This window comes from Oenanthe melanoleuca, chromosome 3 (genome assembly GCF_029582105.1).
Source record: "Oenanthe melanoleuca isolate GR-GAL-2019-014 chromosome 3, OMel1.0, whole genome shotgun sequence".
In the NCBI taxonomy this organism is placed as follows: Eukaryota; Metazoa; Chordata; class Aves; order Passeriformes; family Muscicapidae; genus Oenanthe; species Oenanthe melanoleuca.
The window spans coordinates 74,402,741-74,421,399 of NC_079336.1; positions in this window are offsets into that span (position 1 = coordinate 74,402,741).

The window sequence follows — 18,659 nt, forward strand, 5'->3', positions numbered from 1 at the left end:
GCTTTAAGGACACTGACCCCGGCTCCAAACTGACGAGATTTTGCTCTGAAATGCTCTTGGCACAGCTACACAGACGGCAAGGGGAGCAGGAGGCTTTTACATTGACTCGATTCTAGGCAAAAGCCAGTGTTAGGAGCACAACGGTCCCTTCCTCCTTAGTTCTCATCTATTTTAAACTGCTCAAAAATAAATAGATGTTTTAAATAGATGAGAGTTTGGAGCTTGCTATCCCAGTATGGGATCCACATCAGTGTTAAAGGCTTCTGCCTCCAGTGGTGTGAACTGAAACCCAGTGTTTGAAAAGAAAATGCCACAAGTACTTGGGTATTCTAAATCCACAGTGGGTTAAATGAGAATGAAACTCTGTGGTGCTTCAGAGAAAAACTGAGATAAAGCCTAAAAATTTCAGAGCCCCTGTTTGAAGTTAACTGGGAAGTTAACAGTGAGACCACTACCTCCTCTCATAGACACCTCTATTGTCTTTTTAAAACTTGGAAGACATTCCCAGCAAGGGAACTGTTCAGCCTTCCAAAGGCTAATTACTGTGAATCCCAACTATGCCAAATGTTTTTTCAGTATTTAGGGAACAGAAAAACACCTTGAAAGCAGCGTGGGGAGGTGAGGACTGGGTAAGTGGCGAGAAACTGACGTAGTACTCGGATTGTTGCTCTGCACAAGGCCGCTGTCCTTCAGAAGTTTTCCAGAATGAGATCACAGCTCCGTGTGTGGCTGGGTTTGTTGAACAGAGGGCAAAAACTGCATCATTCCACAGCAGAAGCCAGTTGCTTTTAAGAAATGTGAGGTTTAAGTCATGTCAAGCAGGGGGCAAATGTGGTGTATTACTGGCTACTGTACAGCAAATGGTAAGGAACCTCAAGGGAAATATATCCACAAAGGTGGATGCCTTGCATAGAATCACTGAGGTATAAAAACATTCTTGAAAAAATATTTAGTGTTATCTGAAATTAATTGCTAGAGGTCAAGCACTCCTCACAAATTTACATGGCAGATCTGATTTTCAGCGTTCTCTCTCTCTTTTTTTTTTTTTTTTTTTTTTTTTCCCTCTAGTAAGGAAATCCACACTTTCTCATTTGTCTGTCTGGTTCTGCTTCCTTCCTCCCTCCCCCTCTTTCTTCACAAGGTCTTGTGTGTTAGGGACCAGGTTTGTCTGCAGTAACACCAGGATGGCCACAGAAGTTTTAACAGCTAAAAGAGGACTTCAGTGAACCACCACTTCAGACTAAATCTCAGCTCAAAATTTCTTCACATGTAGTTTCTGCTTCCAGAGGACAAAAAGTTCATCCTGCACAACACAGCCAGATGCTGGCCTTTTAAAATCAAGCCCGGTGACTACTAAAGTTCTGAGGATTTTTTAGTAAATGGTGTCACTGCTTGTGGGAAACCTGCTCTGGCTGCCTCGTCAGCTCCTGTGGAAAAGACACTGACCTGAGTTAGCAGTGACAAACAGGAATTAGTATCTCACAGCACCTTTCAGGCACAGCCCTCTTTTGAAGAAGAGTTGGAAAAGCAGTTTGCACTGTTTCTGTTCTTGTCCCCTGTGGTTTGTGACTAAAGGCTGGACGTAAGGAAACATAAAGTTCTTTAGTCTGTACACCACTCAGCAGAGGGGCAGACCTCTGGATGCTCTGCTGTAAGGCTGAGAAGGGCAGAACTGGCTGGAAGACTGGGAGCAGGACAGATGCAGGAGGCAGAGCTGCTGCCATGATGAGATGGCAGGACTGCTTCAAGGTTTAAAGCCTTAATGGACAGGGGAGAAGCGAGTTGGGGAGTGTGAGTATCTACAAGAACCACCAAACCAGCATTATTCAAACCAAAATAAAAGGAAGAACTAAACTGCCATATATGTTTTTGCTCAACTCTCATGACTTTGGGTCAGTCCCATGAGTTGAATGAGGAAGGACAATTGTTTTGAGCTGTCAAAGCTGGCAGCACTCAGACCTCCACCATTCTTTTCATCAGGCAGCTGCTGCCCTGTGTCTCATGGAGGATGTGTTTGGTGCAGAGGCTCACAGGGCAAGGCAGGGACCTTTGCATGACTCTTCAGCGAGGATGTGCAGTTATACTGAGGGTGAGGTCACCTGAGCACAGGTGATCTCTGAGGCAGCAATAAACATCCCAGTACCACCGCACCTCCCTGTGACTCCATGTCCACATTAGCCAGGCAGTAAGTTAAAGATCAGCAATGCCTGATGTGTCCAGCTACGGGCTCACTAAATGGCCCTGCTGATCTTGTAGATCCACCAGGCAGCATGTCTTGGCTTGTAAGGAAACCTGGGTTGGGAGCTCACATTTAACATTAGAGTTTGACAAGGTTGAATGCTGTATTTAGCCTCAATTTTGGCTATTTAAGAAAACTTTTACAGTACTGTAGCTCCATTAGCTTCAGTTATATTACTTCAAACTTCTTTTGAGCTGAAGGAGGAAAAGCAGTCTGTAATTTCTTGTAAGCTGAGAATCAGCTGGAGACCTGTATTTGCTCTTTTCCTTTTCTGTACTATACAATTATCTGAAAAAAATCCTGTATTTTGCATTCTAAATTACACCTTTAGCCATAGCTCTGTACAGGTAACATGACTTTAATGTGGAGAGGAATTCTTTTGAATAAAAGAAAACAGCTTAGTCTGTCTGTCATCAGAGAAGGAAAAAGAAGTAATTGGTGTTTATTATGTTACTAAAGTATATAGCACATGTGACTCTGAATACACATGTGATTTGCAGAGTAAGACCATGTAGATCTAAGTGTCATTTCTGCATGCTATTTTTCAAAACAGAACTGTACCTTCCAAACCTGATTGTTGTTTGCTCCTTCAGGCAGAAACTGCAATTACTCTACTGTTTGTACTAATATCCTGAGGCCTCAACTGTTCCTGAGTGTTACCACAGTTAAAAATATCAATAATGTTTCACAAAAGGACAAGTCCTGCTCACTCTATTCATGTAGGCACTTCATCCAAGGAACTCAGACTAGGCCTGGATGGATGTGTGAGGCTTTGGAAGGAAGCAGCGGAGCTTTGCCGTACTCATTCACTACTGGTGACCTTGCTTGTGATTTGGAGATCTCTAATGACCATACTTGGCACATCCCAGTAATTCCAGACTCACGCTACCTTACCTTGGGTAACCAACCTTCTGCCTCCCCCTTCTTGGATTTGCTGAATCCAAGATGCATGAATGTGCCTTCCCAAGCACTTTCTCTGAAAGAACCCATCATCTCCCAAGGCCACTCTCCCACTGCCACTGCAATCAGGGCTCTGCTGCATGAGGCACTGTACACACAGCCCAGGTGGTAACTCCTGCCAGCTCTTCTGACCAGAGTCACGTGGTCCTGAAGCACATTAGCTTTCCAGGGGCCAAGGAATTTTTATGATGAGCTTGGTCCATGATATGAATTCACATCTTGGAGCAGTACAGATCCTGTGTGGCACTCAGTTTCTGAAGCCGGCAGATTAGCATGCAGATATTCCAGAGCCAAAAGTCTGAACTGGAAAAGAAAACAAAGTAATGATAGTGGGAGTAGGGCTCATCATTCCCAATCTGACTACTACCAAAAGAGTCTGCAATAAGGACTTTTTCTTGCATTAAGACACACTGAAAGTTGGATCTGTTTCGCAGAAGTCTGATCCCAGTCTGTCACCACAGACCACCACCATATTCAGCAAAATACACACTTAAGGCAAGTAGGAGTAGGCTTCTTTATAAATTACTGACAATAGCCGTAGTAAAAGAAGTTGTGTGGATTTGTATAGTTTTGAATTCCATTTTACCAAACTAGCAAATCCCTTCTAGAATATTTGGCAGTTTCACAGCCATCCTCACATACAGAAAATAACTGATTCAAAAATACAAGATTTTTTCCAAGATATGAAAATCTCTGCCTGTGATGCTGCAATTATTCTTCGCCTCAAGGAAATAAATATATCTTGTCTACAAAACAATTAAAATACCTATAGAACTCTTTTAGCACACTATTCCTTACAATTGCTTGTTTCTTTGTACAATCCCATGTACACTGAAAATAAACAAACTGCAGAGGAAATTAGGTGGAAAGGAGCACAAAAATAGGAAAATACATACAATTATTTCACTTTACCTTAGGAGAAGACATGTTTAAGCTAACATATTATTTAGAAAAGCAAAGTAAATATTATAACTAATATTTAATCACAATATTTACTCACAGTGTGAGTATGTTGTATGCCAAGAATACTAACCTCTACAAAAATAAACTTCAGCTGTGGACCCTGATTTTTCAGTGTTGCACTGTGCTCAGACTTATGAAAGCTGAAGGAAAAAGTCTGTGTAAAATGAAGCTGCTTCTGACTTCAATTAGCATTGAAGAATGTCTTAAAGTTTTCATAATTGTACATAAACTAGGCAGACCAGCAAATCAGTGGAAGTGAAGCAGACAGAAGTGGTATGAAACTGTGGAAAGAGGAGCCATGGCCCATGGGAACACCAGCCATAATTACCTCTGCAGCAGCTGCTGAATAACCTGAAAGGTAATGTTCTCACAGCCTTGTCCGTGTTTGGTCTCCCCCTCTGACAGCCTGAGATGAAGCTGGGTGGACAGCTTGGGTATCTACTGTCCAGTTTAACCTTGCTTTGCATGTCACAGAGACAGGAACCCAGCCCTGCCTAGCACCTGAGCTTGACTGTCAGGCTAATTGTTTAAAGACCAGCTGGGCACGCAGAGCAGCAGATCCTGGCTCTCTGAATTAAAAAAAGGGCAGAATGCTACTTCTAATGATGCACTTAGGCAGCTCCCAGCACACCAATGTTAGAGGCTGGGAGTGTGTGTATAAGTTCTCTGTCTGCTGCTTTTTCATGGTTTGTGCTGGAAGATGACGGAATGAAAATTACAAGCTTTTTTTCCCCCCATTTTTAAAGTTGGTAGGGAATAAAATGTTGGGCTTTCATCTCCATCACTTTTCCTCCCATAGCAAGACATGTTTGCAGAGATGTTTAATGTCGTGTCTGTGTTTTGCATCAGCATGCTTGAACTGACCCTGGTCTGAGCTTTGAGGGTCCCCTCAACCCCCAGTTACTATTTGCATCTGTGATGAGCTGTGGCATCATGCCTAACAAGCAGCCTCGGGTGGAAACAGGCACAGCTGCTGCCCATTTTGGGTGGGTCAGAAACCAGTTTCAAGAAAGCAAGCCTGCAGGGTGATAATGTAGAAGACTTTCTGGTACAGGCTACAGCTGAGAAAGGAGATTTACTTGGAGAGCCAGGACATGCCAGAAGGGATGAGCAGACCCCAGGAAAAGGCTAAACACCTGGGCTCATAGATGATTCCAGGCACAGTCTGAACTGATCTTGCCACCAGGTAGGTTGTAACATAATAGTACTGCAGAGGTTTACACCAGCCCAGCACCTGCATTCAGAAAATACAAATTCAGTCTGTCCTTATAGCAAAGAGGATTAGCTGATGAGGTCTCTAAAAGCATGGTCTCTAATTAGCCAGATTGAAGTGATGTGCGTGACTACTTGATTAGAATCTTTCTCAGATGATAGTCAGTTTTGCAGTGTTCACCTGAACCTAAGGGGAAAAAAAAAGAAGCCACGATTATGAAAATCATAAATTGTTATCCTCCCTTAACAGCTGTATTTAAAATAAGCCTCTATAACAGTCAGATTGTTTCAAACCTGCCATGGCAATTTCCCGTGCTTCCCTGAAGCAGCAGCAGATGAGTGTAAACAGCAGAGGGCTCGTGGTCCATGGGGGCACGGGCAGGGCTCCGCGCTGCTGGCAGACACTGCCCCGAGTCACGGAGCGCAGCTCCCCTCCCTGGCACCGGAGCCACGCCAGGGACAGCCTGAGCTTTCCTTCTCCTCCTTCTTCCTCCCTCCCTTCTCCCAGGGCGGCTCCATGGCCCGGCAGAGGCACACAAAAGCAGGCGGGTTCCAAAAGCTGCACATCTGCAGGCTGGATTGTTGGAACACACGGATGTGCAGGGCAAGGTAGAATCACAGGCAGCACGCACGAGCAGCGAGCAGAGAGTCTTTCAGCTCTACTCATCGGCATTCCTAGCTGGAAAAAACCTCTGGAGGATGTGCCTCAGTGCTAAACAGCCCGTCTGTAAGTGAGATCCTTGTTGGAGTCACACGTACGTGGGCTGTAAAGAGAAGAACAACTTATTTGTCCAGATCAGGGTCATCCAGGGAAGCAGGCATTTGTAGCATGAAGCTTCAGCTCATGCAGCCTTTTTCTGTCATTTTGCTTGTGTCGACTTTTAGTCAGCAGCACACAAAAAATTCAGGTTCTCTAGATTCAGGATCCTAGTGTTTTGTTCATATTAAAGTTTAAAATTTTCTGAAAAAAAAAAAAAAAAAAAAAAAAGGAAGCAGATTCCTATACTTTTCTTCTAAAACAAGTGTAGCATTTTCAAGGACCACAGTTTTGACCTATCAGTGTACCTACAATCTTGAACTGAAAGAAAGTAATCTGAAGATAAAAGGAATTATCTACCTCTGCACAGAAGCTTCTCCTCTGTTCATGTTCAAAGCACATTGATGTCCATCTCTGACCTAAAATCAAGTAGTACCTTTACTCCTTCAAAGCTGAACTAACCTATGTTGCCCCCCATTTTCTGTGGGGCTGTAGGCTGACAAGGAACAGAATTCTGCTCCAAGACTCTAAGTTTGATGATTTCCAGAGTTGATTTAAAGGCAACTGCAATTATGAAAATCAGAAATTATGACTGCCAACAATTTAAATTGAGAGAAAGCCTCTCCGGTCAAGAAAACCTGAACTAAGACCATATGTAAGTCTTTAGCACTGACTGGCAAAAACACCAGTGGTTTTTTTGAGTGTTTGCCAGTTTTGTGAAAGATACAATACATAACATTTTCAGGGTTTGCAGGAATCTCTTATGATTTTTTACAGTTCAACTCATCAAGTATTGACATTTTCATCTTCCATGTTTCAGCATTTAAAGCAGCTTTTCCAAGCCAAAATTGTACAGTTCTTCAGTCTTTTCTTGTCAGCTATTATCATGTATCTTTCAAAGACTAGAAGAGATTTATACTAATTGATTTAGCTCTTCTCAAAGATAGGGCTAATAAATTGAACTTTCACACCTGCTACCTTTTCTTAAGCTTTCTTAGTCTTAAAATGAGGTGGGCTTTTTCCCTCTGAAAGAATTTAGGATTTGTTTTTCTTGCAGAGAGGATCTCAATTACTTGACAATACAATTGGGTAGAACAAAGTCTTTTTACAAATAGTTACACTGAACAAAATATTTACAAAAGCAGTTACAGTATTTCCTCACAATTTCATGTAGGGTTTGTAAAGAAAAAAAATTCCATATTTATAACTCACCTATTAAAAGAGTTTGTTTTGACTCTGCATCCAAATCTCATCTTGTCTTTGTGATGTCCAACTTTTCAGGCAGGCTGTGCCTGAGGATTAAATTCTGCCCTGTTCTGGAGAAACTGGGGAGTTTTTTTAACTTATGCATGTTTTAGGTTGCTATTAAGAGCTCTGATCAGCACATCAGGGAAGCTGGGGGGTTTTTCTTCTTTCTTTTAAAATTTTTTTGTACAGATGAGCTAAGTTGAATTTGCATTTAAATTAAACAAACCTCTTTAGCAAGTAATTTTCTTGAATAGAACTCTTTCCAAATGTTTCCACAGCTAATTTTTTTTAAGTGCCCATAATGATGTCACCAGACAGGTAGCTTATTATTCAGATTGCAAATAAAAATCATAAAATAGTTTTGAGTGAATTCTCTAAGGAGCATTTAGTGAAGGAGAATATGGGTATTATATTGTTGAAAGAGCTCCTAGGGATCCTCAAAGTAGGGAGAATTTCTCCTTTTTTGTTAAGTGTGCCTGCTCTAAATAAATGTTTGATGGTTTGTCCTGTGTATTGAATGAAAGAGAGTTAATTTGACCATCTAGTTAGGTACATGTGTTGAATACTTCATTAGCTTGTGTTCACAGCTAAAAACTCCCATGCTTTAAAGCTTCTTTTTCCTCTCTGGCTGTGCAATAATCTTCAGAACATGTAAGCCTGTATCATGAAAGCTTATCTTCTCAGCAAATGAGGCTCCAAATTCTCTCTCGCTGGTAAAGTAGTTTAGCTCTATGCCAAGCTGGAAAATTTCACCCTCCCCCCAGGGTAAATAAAATCCCTATAAGCAAGAGTTCAAGTTGAGCAAGTTCTTCACTGGTTACTCTTTCCATGAGTCACACAATTCTCTTCTGCATAATCTGTCCAGCTCCTTGTCTCAGTGATATAAGATCAGCATAATCTAAATTACCCTTCATAGCTGAAAACAATACCAACCCCTAATACTAATGAGAATAAAAGCCCTCTGCAATAACAACCCAAAATTTCTTCTGCTTTCCTTCTGCAGTGTTCCTCACTCTTTTACTCATCTTACTGTTTTTCCTAGGTCTGGCTCTCTAATCAAAACAACATGCTTACCTTCTCACATTGATTATTTCTAAAGCAGCCACTAATCTTCTTAATGTTTTTCAGTCAGGGAGATGCTCCTCTTATACTCTTTGATCATGTCTCTGTCAGGAAATTATGCTGTAGGCATTGTGGTCATTCCTCGCAGCACTGCCGTGTACAAGGCTTAGACACAAACCAGCAGAGTGTGGTGAAGGACACAGAACATGGTTTCAAGGGCTAGCACTGCCTGTTAAACTTCACTTCTAATTTGAATAAAGGGTCTTATACTGGAGAAGACCTAATACTCTGAGTGTACTGTCTGATCCTGTAATCAACTAGTCTTACACAGTCTTAACAATTATATACAACCATTGTTCCCACAGCCTAATTCCAGCAAGAATTATAAATAAGAAAATGTTTTTACTTATGTGACTTACTAAACCAGAAACACTGACTCAGAATATAACCTATTTTATCCAAATACAGTACAGTACAGTACAGTGATTAGCATCTTCCAGGCCTAGGTGTTACATTAGGGGAGGTACATGAGAAACTTTTCTTCAAAAGTAAGAAAATAACATTCAAAGTAACAAAGAATGCTTAAACTGAAAATGTGGGTGAGAAACCATGAGTTAGTTTTCATTGTAGTGCTGAATCCTTATATTCTCAGCCCATGTGAAATACTGTGGACAGCAAGAAACAGTCCCAAAGGGACTTCTGATTTTTATTGGGTATTACAGTGATACATGCACAAAGGTTTGTGTACTGTCAAGAGAATCTTGTCAAAGATAATAATCCCACCGAACTGCTTGGAATGTTCTCACAGTTTCATTTTCCAAGATATCTCCAGAAGTGCAGCTGGTGATGTCCAGGCATTTTGGAAGATGAATGGTATTCTGCTGACCTTCAATAGTAGGTTAAGCCACTAGGTAGCCTGTTGAGTACAAAAGGAGCTACACCAATATTCTGGCTGCATAAACCTGTAATTTAAAGATGTTTAAAGTCACAGGATTACAAGCATACTGAGGTAACAGAAACTATGGAACAAAACACATTCTACTGCAGGCAGCTAATTATTCTCTGTTTATTTCTTTGTTTCAGCTAGGTCTTTTTCTACCTATAAGTTTTATGGTATACAAGAATAAATTCATTAGGATTTTTATATAAGACATGTTAATGTACTTAGAGAACAAAATCAAAGCCCCATAATATGTTTTTCTCTTTTTTAAAAAGTAAATGGTGTGAAAGCCAAACACATGGTTTAGGTTCCCTTTTATCGCTTTAGAGTGTTGTGTGGCTTTTCCAAACCATATACATAAATATGACTGTATAACCTGGAGATAGGAAAGCACTTGTTTAAACATGTGCATGCCCACAACACCACAATTTACAGAACCTCAAAGCTGGCACTGACATAGAAATTTAGGGCTGCACCACACATACTGAACAATTGCTCTAATGTTTCAAATACAATGGCTACACTGTTTTGTTTCCAAGTTCTTTAGGAAAAATCAGTACAAATTTTTTGGTACCATAGTACCTCTCTAGATATTATTGAAAAGTATTCAGTGTATTGTTTCTCAATTAGCTGTTACTTATTATACTCTAAAAAAATATTCAAATTAAAGCTTAGGCACAACTAACTGGCACGTAGGGAAAAATCTTTGAAATTCAGTGGAAATGCTATAGTAGCCTGTGGATTCAGAAGTGGAAGGTGGAGCACAAACAAATAAAAAAGGCTAAGAAAAATCTCTAAGTTATACATATGAGTTTCATTGTTATAAGCCAGCAAGTCAACCAAGCACTTTGTTTTATGAGGTGTTACAGAGTCAGAGAAAAAGGAGCTAGGGGACTCTACCAAAAAGTAACAGTGCAAGGTAGTAGAGAAAAGCCCCCCACTTGTCCCTGTTAGAAGCCAACTCCCTGTGCTGGTTGCAGTTGTGATACACACTGTACAAACATGCACAGCCTGGTGCTCCTCAGCCCAGAGATGTTCACTTGGAAAACCCCATGTTTTCCCAGCTTAGTTTCACAGATTTCCTCTCCACAACTCTACATGGATCATGGTCCAGTCACTTTTGCATACAGCCACTCTCAGTGAGCAGATGCAAGACAGAAACATCTTGGTGGTGTGTTCATTCCAAGCTTAATTTTTGATGGCAAATCATGCTTCTGCTTTGCTGGTCTCCAGAACTGATTTTGTCATCCCGTCTCAAGGAAAGCACCTCTGTGGGACAAAGACACTGAGCACACAGGTGCCAGTAGATATGATAGGATGTACTAACCTGTCAGGAAATCTCTTGTGAGGCTTTAAGAGAAAGAAAAGGTGCTTAGCTGTTCAACATTACATTTTTTTGAAAGAGACACTGAAAAACATGTGAGCCAAAAACCGATCTTTTCAGCCTTGGTCTCTGCTGCATTTGACACAGGTAAACAGAAATTTTGATGGAGTTACAGGCAAGCTACAGCAATTTTTTTCCCTTGTAATGCAGCAGTTCTCAGCAAAAATATCAACTATCTCAGTTTAAGCTGAGACTGCTGTGGCTCATTGTATCAGGTACATTTGTAACACTGTCTAGTTCTATTAAGCAGCTAATAATACTCACACCTATGCAACGCTTTTCATTTATAGACTTCAACACACTGGCAAGCTGTACCCCCATTTTACACAGGGGAAAAGTCAAGGAAAGCAAGGCCAACACTGGACTTTCTAAAGCACACAGCAGTTTGGGTGGCAAAAGGATGTCGGATATTACTTGTTTTTTTCCCTGGTGTGCTGGAAAAGGCTTTAATTAGGCACAGTGGATTTCAAGTGTGCAGCCATTTACAGGGCTGAAGGCCCAACAGGGTTCCTGTGTCTTGCAGGCACAGCTGGTTGTGTTTTGGGGGCAGGGGCTCAGCCTGAAGTGTGAAAACCCCCTCCTGCCACAGCCACATCTGCTGCACCCAACCACAGCCTGCTCCCACCTTACAAGGACAAGCAGAAACACAGAGGGGAGAGACACACAGCCACGGAAATGGTGGTGCTATGGAGACTGTGAAAGGAGAAGGGGAAACAGCAGAAACTTCCAGGACAGTGTGAGAAAATACATTCAGGGAAGAAGAGGTGGAACATGCTGCACCTTGTACAAGTAAGTTTTGATCCAGCAAAGAACATGGCTTAGGTGTCCTTTTAAATTCAAGGAGCTGGAATACAAGGATGCCTGCGCTTTGCAGTCTTGACACTTTTCCACTCATATGTCTGTCTCTTTTCCTGCCCTGTGCTGGAAACATTCACAGAATTATAGCCCAGTTCTCCTGAGTACAACGTCCAGGTAAATGGAAGCTTAACAGGACAGGAAGCCAGCCCCTTTCATTACACAAGAACAAGATGGACCATAAAGCAAGATTGCAGGGTGAGACTGCCAACAGTGCAGTCCTGATTGCTGGGAGCAACCCAATGAGCCCTGGGGCACAGGCATTCCAGTGGCATTTTCATAGCCTCATTTCCATTGCTCCACCACTTCTTTGTGAAGCTGACACTCTCAATTTCCAGCCTCCATTTATGCACCACCACTTTACACCGACTCCCTGCTTTCCATGTGGGAACTTTCATTCCACCTTAGCAAAGTTCAGGCTTTTCCTGAGTTGATAACATGTACATCGAGTTATCTGCAAGTCTGTTAGCACTTCACTTACAGATTAATAACAACCTCTATGTTTATACAGGACTTTATATCCAGTGTGCTTCCTAATACCTTGTAATTGTTAATATAAATTTCTTTTACAGAGGTATAGATAATGGTCTTATCTTAAACCACTAAAGAATGTGTGATATTTAAGAATTATTAACTAGACTAGTAGATTTATCAGTTAAATAACTAAGCTTCAGCCTTAAAAAAACCCATTTAAATAACATAGCCTTAACAGAATATTTAAATAATGTGGAATTAAGACTTTTATAATTGGATATATTAGAGAAAACACACTCCAATAATGTTCTAGAAAACACTAAATATTAGAATGTTTCATCGATGGTGAAGCTTATCAGTTTAAAAACTCATTAAGTATTGGCATACAGTTACTTGACAATTAATCACATCCTGGCTCATGTATCGAACATGAAATTCACACTGGACCCCTGTATCGAAAACAAAATACTTTTAATGTAGTTTAAGTTTTAAGGCATTCACACATTTAACAGCTAAAAAAAAAAAAATTAACAATGAGCAGAAATATACTCTAAGCTATCAGGAGTCCAAATACTCAAAACAATCATAATCTGACTCTTTCTAAAACAGTTTTAAGAAAAGTCACAGCAGCTGTTAGGTTCTGATTTCCTTTCAAAATTAGATTATTAATTTACATACAACTATAAGGTAAATTTGGCTATACCAGTTTCAGTCTTCATATAATGGTATCGTTCCCTATTTTGCAACAATTCCCTAATTACAAAGAAATTCTAAGTTGCTGGAAAGCTGTGCCATCAGACAGCTGGCTCAGCCAATCAAAGCTAGGATTTTCTTTTTAAAGTTAATATTGCCATTCATGGCCATGGGCTGCATGCAGCTCTAACCCAGCTGTTCAGGATAACAAGAGAGCAGACAAAGGCGTTTCACCCTTTCAAACCTTGCTGCACTGCTTCTGCTTACCTTTGGCTCTGGGAAGTGATGGGAGGGCACAGGCTTTTGGCTGGGGCACAGCCCTGGGGGCTGAATGAGGGCACACCTCAGGCTGGAGCAGGCACCTGTCCAAGGGCTCCCCTCCTGCCAGGGCTGCTGCCCCCTGAACACTCACCTTAACCCATTCTAAGCAGTGAGCAAATTTCTGCCTAGGGAAAGGGGGAAACCTTTCCAAACCCTGCACCAGTTTGAATCTTTGGTCAGGTCTGAGTGAGTGTACAGACATGAGCTGTGACACCTCTGTGTGCATGGGATGTGCGCATGGGAGGTACACACAAAACCCTAAAAATACAAGACTATAAATGTACTGCACAGTCAACAGTAAGTAAAATGCTTTCAGAAAATCCTAAAGGGAAGAGTGGAAAAAAAGCAGACCAGCCCCCTGGGAACTCTGCTTTACTAGGTCATAAAACCCTCCATTTTCCCCGTCTGGAAAAGCTGTCCACAATGCTCAGAACAATATGCTTTTTTTTTAGCCTTTTACACCAAATAACCATGAAGAAAAAAATACCCAGTGTGAAATGCTGTGAGTGGGCAAAAGTACCATCTTGTAGTTAAGACAGATATGTTTTTAAAAGCTGGAGTTTGAGACATGAAATGGAAATTGTTCAACAAAGTTTACAAGTAAATTTAGTATTTCAGGAACACGTTTATGTCCTTAACTAAAACATGTTTTCAAATTTCTTTAGTTTTTGTGCCATGTGTAGAAAATATTTCATATTCTTCACTCTGAATTTCACAAAAATTTAGAATCTTAAAAAATCTTGAAAAATGGACACGCCAAATGTGTTGTTAATAAACCAAAAAAATTTATTTTATTGAATAAAATGGATTGAAATCAAGCCAAACTTCCAAAATGGAAAGGAAGATACATTTTTTCTTCTTTTTCTGAAGGCATCCAACAGTGCAGGAATGCTTTGTTGAAAACCTAAAGATGGACAAATAATCAAAAGCTTGGTGGAGCGTGGAGCAGCAGATTGTATTAATTAAACCACAATTAACTTTGCGGCACTATTTGGTTTTGCATGGTTGCACAGTATATTCATGCATATTGTATCTAATCCTGCTATAGTCAAAACTGATAGACAAAACTCCAGACACCAGGAATTTGGTTTGGCTAAGTCAAGCACAGTGACTTATTTCAGATGCTGCTATCTATTTCTTAAAAAGAAGCATTGTTACTTTTCCCTGTAATTCTACTTTCCCTGTATATTCTACAGCCCAACTCAGCTGAGGCTCAGTTGCGTGGGCGTGCTCAAGGCAAACCTTCAGACAACACCCAGATATTGCAGAAATTTGTAAAGATGTTAATAAGGCTTTGCCTGGGTGTGTTGCTGGATCTGCAGCTGAACTGGGTCAGGGACTGAAGCTCCTGGGCCCCCTCCCAGCTGCTCACTGTTGCTTTTTCTTTTTTTCACTGCCAGAGGTCACCCTCTTTTGAGATCTGCCTCTGGCACTGCATGCTTAGGTTGGCACTGTGAAATGGCATAATTGTCACTGTCAGGATTGCTTTATCATTGGCACCTCTCAATAGGTACTCACATTACAGAGAGAGAACAGAGTGACCTTGGTCAGTGGGTTGCTGTACCTGCACCCACCGGTGTGGCTCAGGCTGCTGCAGGAGTTCAGAGTTTACAGCAGCAGAAAGTCATTGGAGGCACTTCTCACCTCGAGGGGCTGGCACCCCCCTCTGGGTACAGGACCTCCTCTTTGCACCCCTCCTGAGAGATGGAAACCTCTGCTCCAGTTCACTGGGCTAGTCTGTATTCTCAGCCTCTGCTGTGCCATAAATGCAGACCCTCTTAGATGCCAATCAAAGGCAACCTTTTAATTTGGCACAGCACAGGATAGGTGTTAAGGAACAGATACAGATAGGGTTTCACTGCATTAACACCTGTGGCAGTGTTTCCCAGAAATCTAACAAACTGTAAGGGGAAGAGGTGATAAGAGGCAGGGTAGTTTTGGCAGCCTGCCACCACAAACTGGGGTATGCTGAATGTATGTCACAGGCAGATCCTGTGCAAAGGTCACAGCAAGCTAAACATTAGAAATCCTAAAAGGTACTTGCACAATTAACATTTTAAAAATAACGTATATATTATATAAACTGCTGTGATTAAAAGAGGCCAGGAGCAGGGGAAGGTAGCCTGCAGCCAGGATTGTGCTAATTAAAGTATACAATAGAAATATTAATCAAGTGAATTTAAGGGTGGGAAGCAGGCAAGAGGAAGGGAGAAGACATGACATAATCCACTTAGTACCATGTAATATTTCAGTACTCTGAAAAACGGGACAAGCAGACAGAAAGAGAGCAGCCCTGCCATCCTGGCTGGGAAAGGCTGTCTCTACCAAGGCAGGGGTTGTGCCTGAGCTGAAAAGCCACATACAGTGTCTCTGAGTGCACACCAGAGCACACCACAGCTGGGGCACTGTGGCCTGCAGTACCATGAGCCCATGAAGGCCTTGAAGAGGATGCTTTCCAAATGTAGCTTTAATACGGAGTTTTGTTTTACTTTTTCCTACCTTGGTATTACAGACTAAAGGTTGCAAGTAAACCCTGTCTTAAAGGGAAAATCTCACTGTGAGTAACCTCACACACTAAGCTATCTGTTCCTGTGAGCATGGCAATGTTCAAGGCTTTTCCTGTAACCAGCATTCCTATCTATATTTTTCAGGATACCCTAATGATAATATAGTCATCCTCCTCTTAGTCACAAGGCTGTTTGGGAGATGCTATCTCTGGGTCTGAGGTGGGGGAGCATCTGCCAGCAGACTGCTTTAGCCAGGAAAATCCTCTGGCACAGAGGGTGAGTCGGGAGCCTGCCAAGTACAGAGCACTACGAGGGAGTTCATAATGAAGCAATGAAGCCTGCACATGCTTCTGCCTTCATTTGCTTGCTGCTATGGAGGATCATCCTTACGTTACAGCCCAGCTCCTGGTTTGTTTTGTTTAGATCTACCAGCTCAACTCAACTTCCTTTTCTGTCCTCAGCTGATCTTGCTGGTAAGCTGGGTACTTCTATTGAAAAATACTTTTTGTGTCTATCCCCTCTTCCCCAGCACCACCCTCGTGTGTGGCTATGAAATTCCTTACTTAATTCTTTCCGTCCCTCGATTGTCACCAGACATCTTTATCAGCCTCTGATGTTCAGGTTGCTGGGCATGCAGCACACAGCACCTTGGGGCTGGATTTCCCTGGCAGGAGCCTAGGGAGCTGCCAACAGTAATAATGAGGAAGGATGAAGAATCTTAGCCAGATTCTGTCACATGAATACATTACCTTACAGTAATTAGGAACCTCACAGCAGCTTGGATATACATGCCCTTTACACTCTGCCCACTACTCACTTGCATACTGTATTTTTCTTAGGTTTTTTTTGCACTGATCTTTTGAACAGTTTTTTGGAGCAGCTCCCAGTACCAGCAGTAGGATAAATAGGGTAGTCCTGTTCAACTTTAATTAGTAGTTTGCAGCAAGGACAGTATTCAAATATCAGCTCTTACTATCATAATTACATAAACTTTCTTGCACGCAAACACCCAGTCAAAGGAATGCATATGCCCATACCAAAAGTTCTTTCAATACCTTTGCTGGCATCTGTTATATATTGCCTGAACAAAGAAAGAGAATGGATCTTTTCAGCCATCTAGCCATTCATACCTAAGACCTTTGTTTCTGGGGCACAGGAATGAAGTTAGTCCCCAGGGGAAAAAAAAAAAGGTTAAAAAGACCTTAATGTAATCTTGTTTCCCTTCATGATTAACTGAAGTTGGGGAAAAAAGGGATCTCTTTCATGAGCCTTAGGTCGCTGGAGACATATTGGAGTCATGCTGCTCTGTGAGCTGAACAGGAGCTCCCAGTGTGACATGCTGCTCAAAGAGACAATGCTGCTCTTGGATACATGAGCAGATACCCAGGGGTGCATCCAGCAGGAGGCTATCCCATGTCTGCACGCAGTCCTCAGCAAATACTGCTGCAATACTGTTCTGGCCTAGTGCCTGAAGTTCAAAAGGGATGCTGATAAATTATAGGAACTTCAGAGAAAAGCCACAAGAATGTTTAACATGGACATGACCAATCTTACTTGTCCTATAAGCTCTGTACCAAAATCATTGTTTGAACAAAAGCCAGCAAAGGGGAATTCCAGGAATAATCAGGAGACAAAATTGGTGCCCTAGGAATCCCACTGCTCACAGCATGGAAGATGGAACAAGGCCATGACAGAAGATGGTTGTTCACTCACCTTTTCCATAACCATGTCACAGTCCTGGCCTGAGTTGCACTGTAACACTTCACTTCAGGAAGTGTAGCTGGAGCACTGCTAATCAGTTACCTGGAAAATAAACATCATCTATGAGAAAGCCCATTAACTACAACTATTTAGCTAATCAAAAGGAGATAAAGGACTGAGTTCAGAGTCTGACACATATATTAGATTTTGGAAACAACTGTTTCAATTCAGTAAAGGAGAAGGACTCTGAAGGTTGAATATGAATAGTGTCTTAATTTCTCAAGGTGAAAAAACTATTTTTGAATGTAACAGAGCATTTGAAATTTCAAAAAAAGAAAGTTCAAAACCATAACCTCATTTTCATTTTCTTTCTTAAAACCATTATCCTCTTCACAACCCTGTGAGCAAGTATTGCTTATTCACATGGTAAATGGCTGTAGCCGTATAATTAAGAGAAATTTAATTAAAAATATTCTTTTCTTAATCCTACATTGAAAAGAACAAATAAAAATTTTCATGTCCATTTCTAACTTTCCACTTTGGAAATATCTATTTATTACTTAGAAATTAATTAAACTGGAATAAATATCCCATTCCCTAAACAGTCCAGCTACTCTGGCTGCTTGTCTCTCTTCTGATGGCAGCATACAGCTACTGACAGTACAAATCTAGCAGCAAATTGTGCAGGGCCTTCTGACTTACTACAGGAAAAAACCCAACCATTCAGAAGCCTTTGGCCAGGATGACCCTGCTAGCTGTTTTATAATGTCACAGTGGATTAAGGCACAGAATGATATTTTTTTTGCAGTCCAGAGTTATGCAGAAGAGCTACTAGGAGATGAAGAAAAACAGGGGATTTTGGGAAGCCAATACTTGAAATTACAAACTCTTAAATAATATTAAATGTATTTTTGATGAAACAGTACAATCCCTCTTCTTTGGCTTCCTTGAGAATAGGCTAATAGGAATCACATAACAATGATAAGTGCTTCAGCAGCCATTATTGTGGCTAGTGGGATTTTGAAACAACAACAGAATTATTGTATGTTCCTATTAAATCCTCTTTGTCACCATTGATAGAAGTGATCGAGTGCTCTTCAGCGAATAAACACATTGGTGAATTACTCTTTTTCTTGGTCAGCTGTTGTGTTGACAGGACTCTTTTATCCTTTGAGTGGCAGATGGTATGTGTGGCTGCTGGGAGGCAGCAGACAGAAAGTCAAGTCCAGGGCTTAGGGAACAGGCTAAGAAATGCCAGCGGAAGCTTGTGCAATGTGTGAGAATCAGCCAGATTCAGAGGGGAAGGAGAAGCCCTGTCTACTGTCTGCTGAGACTGATTTTGG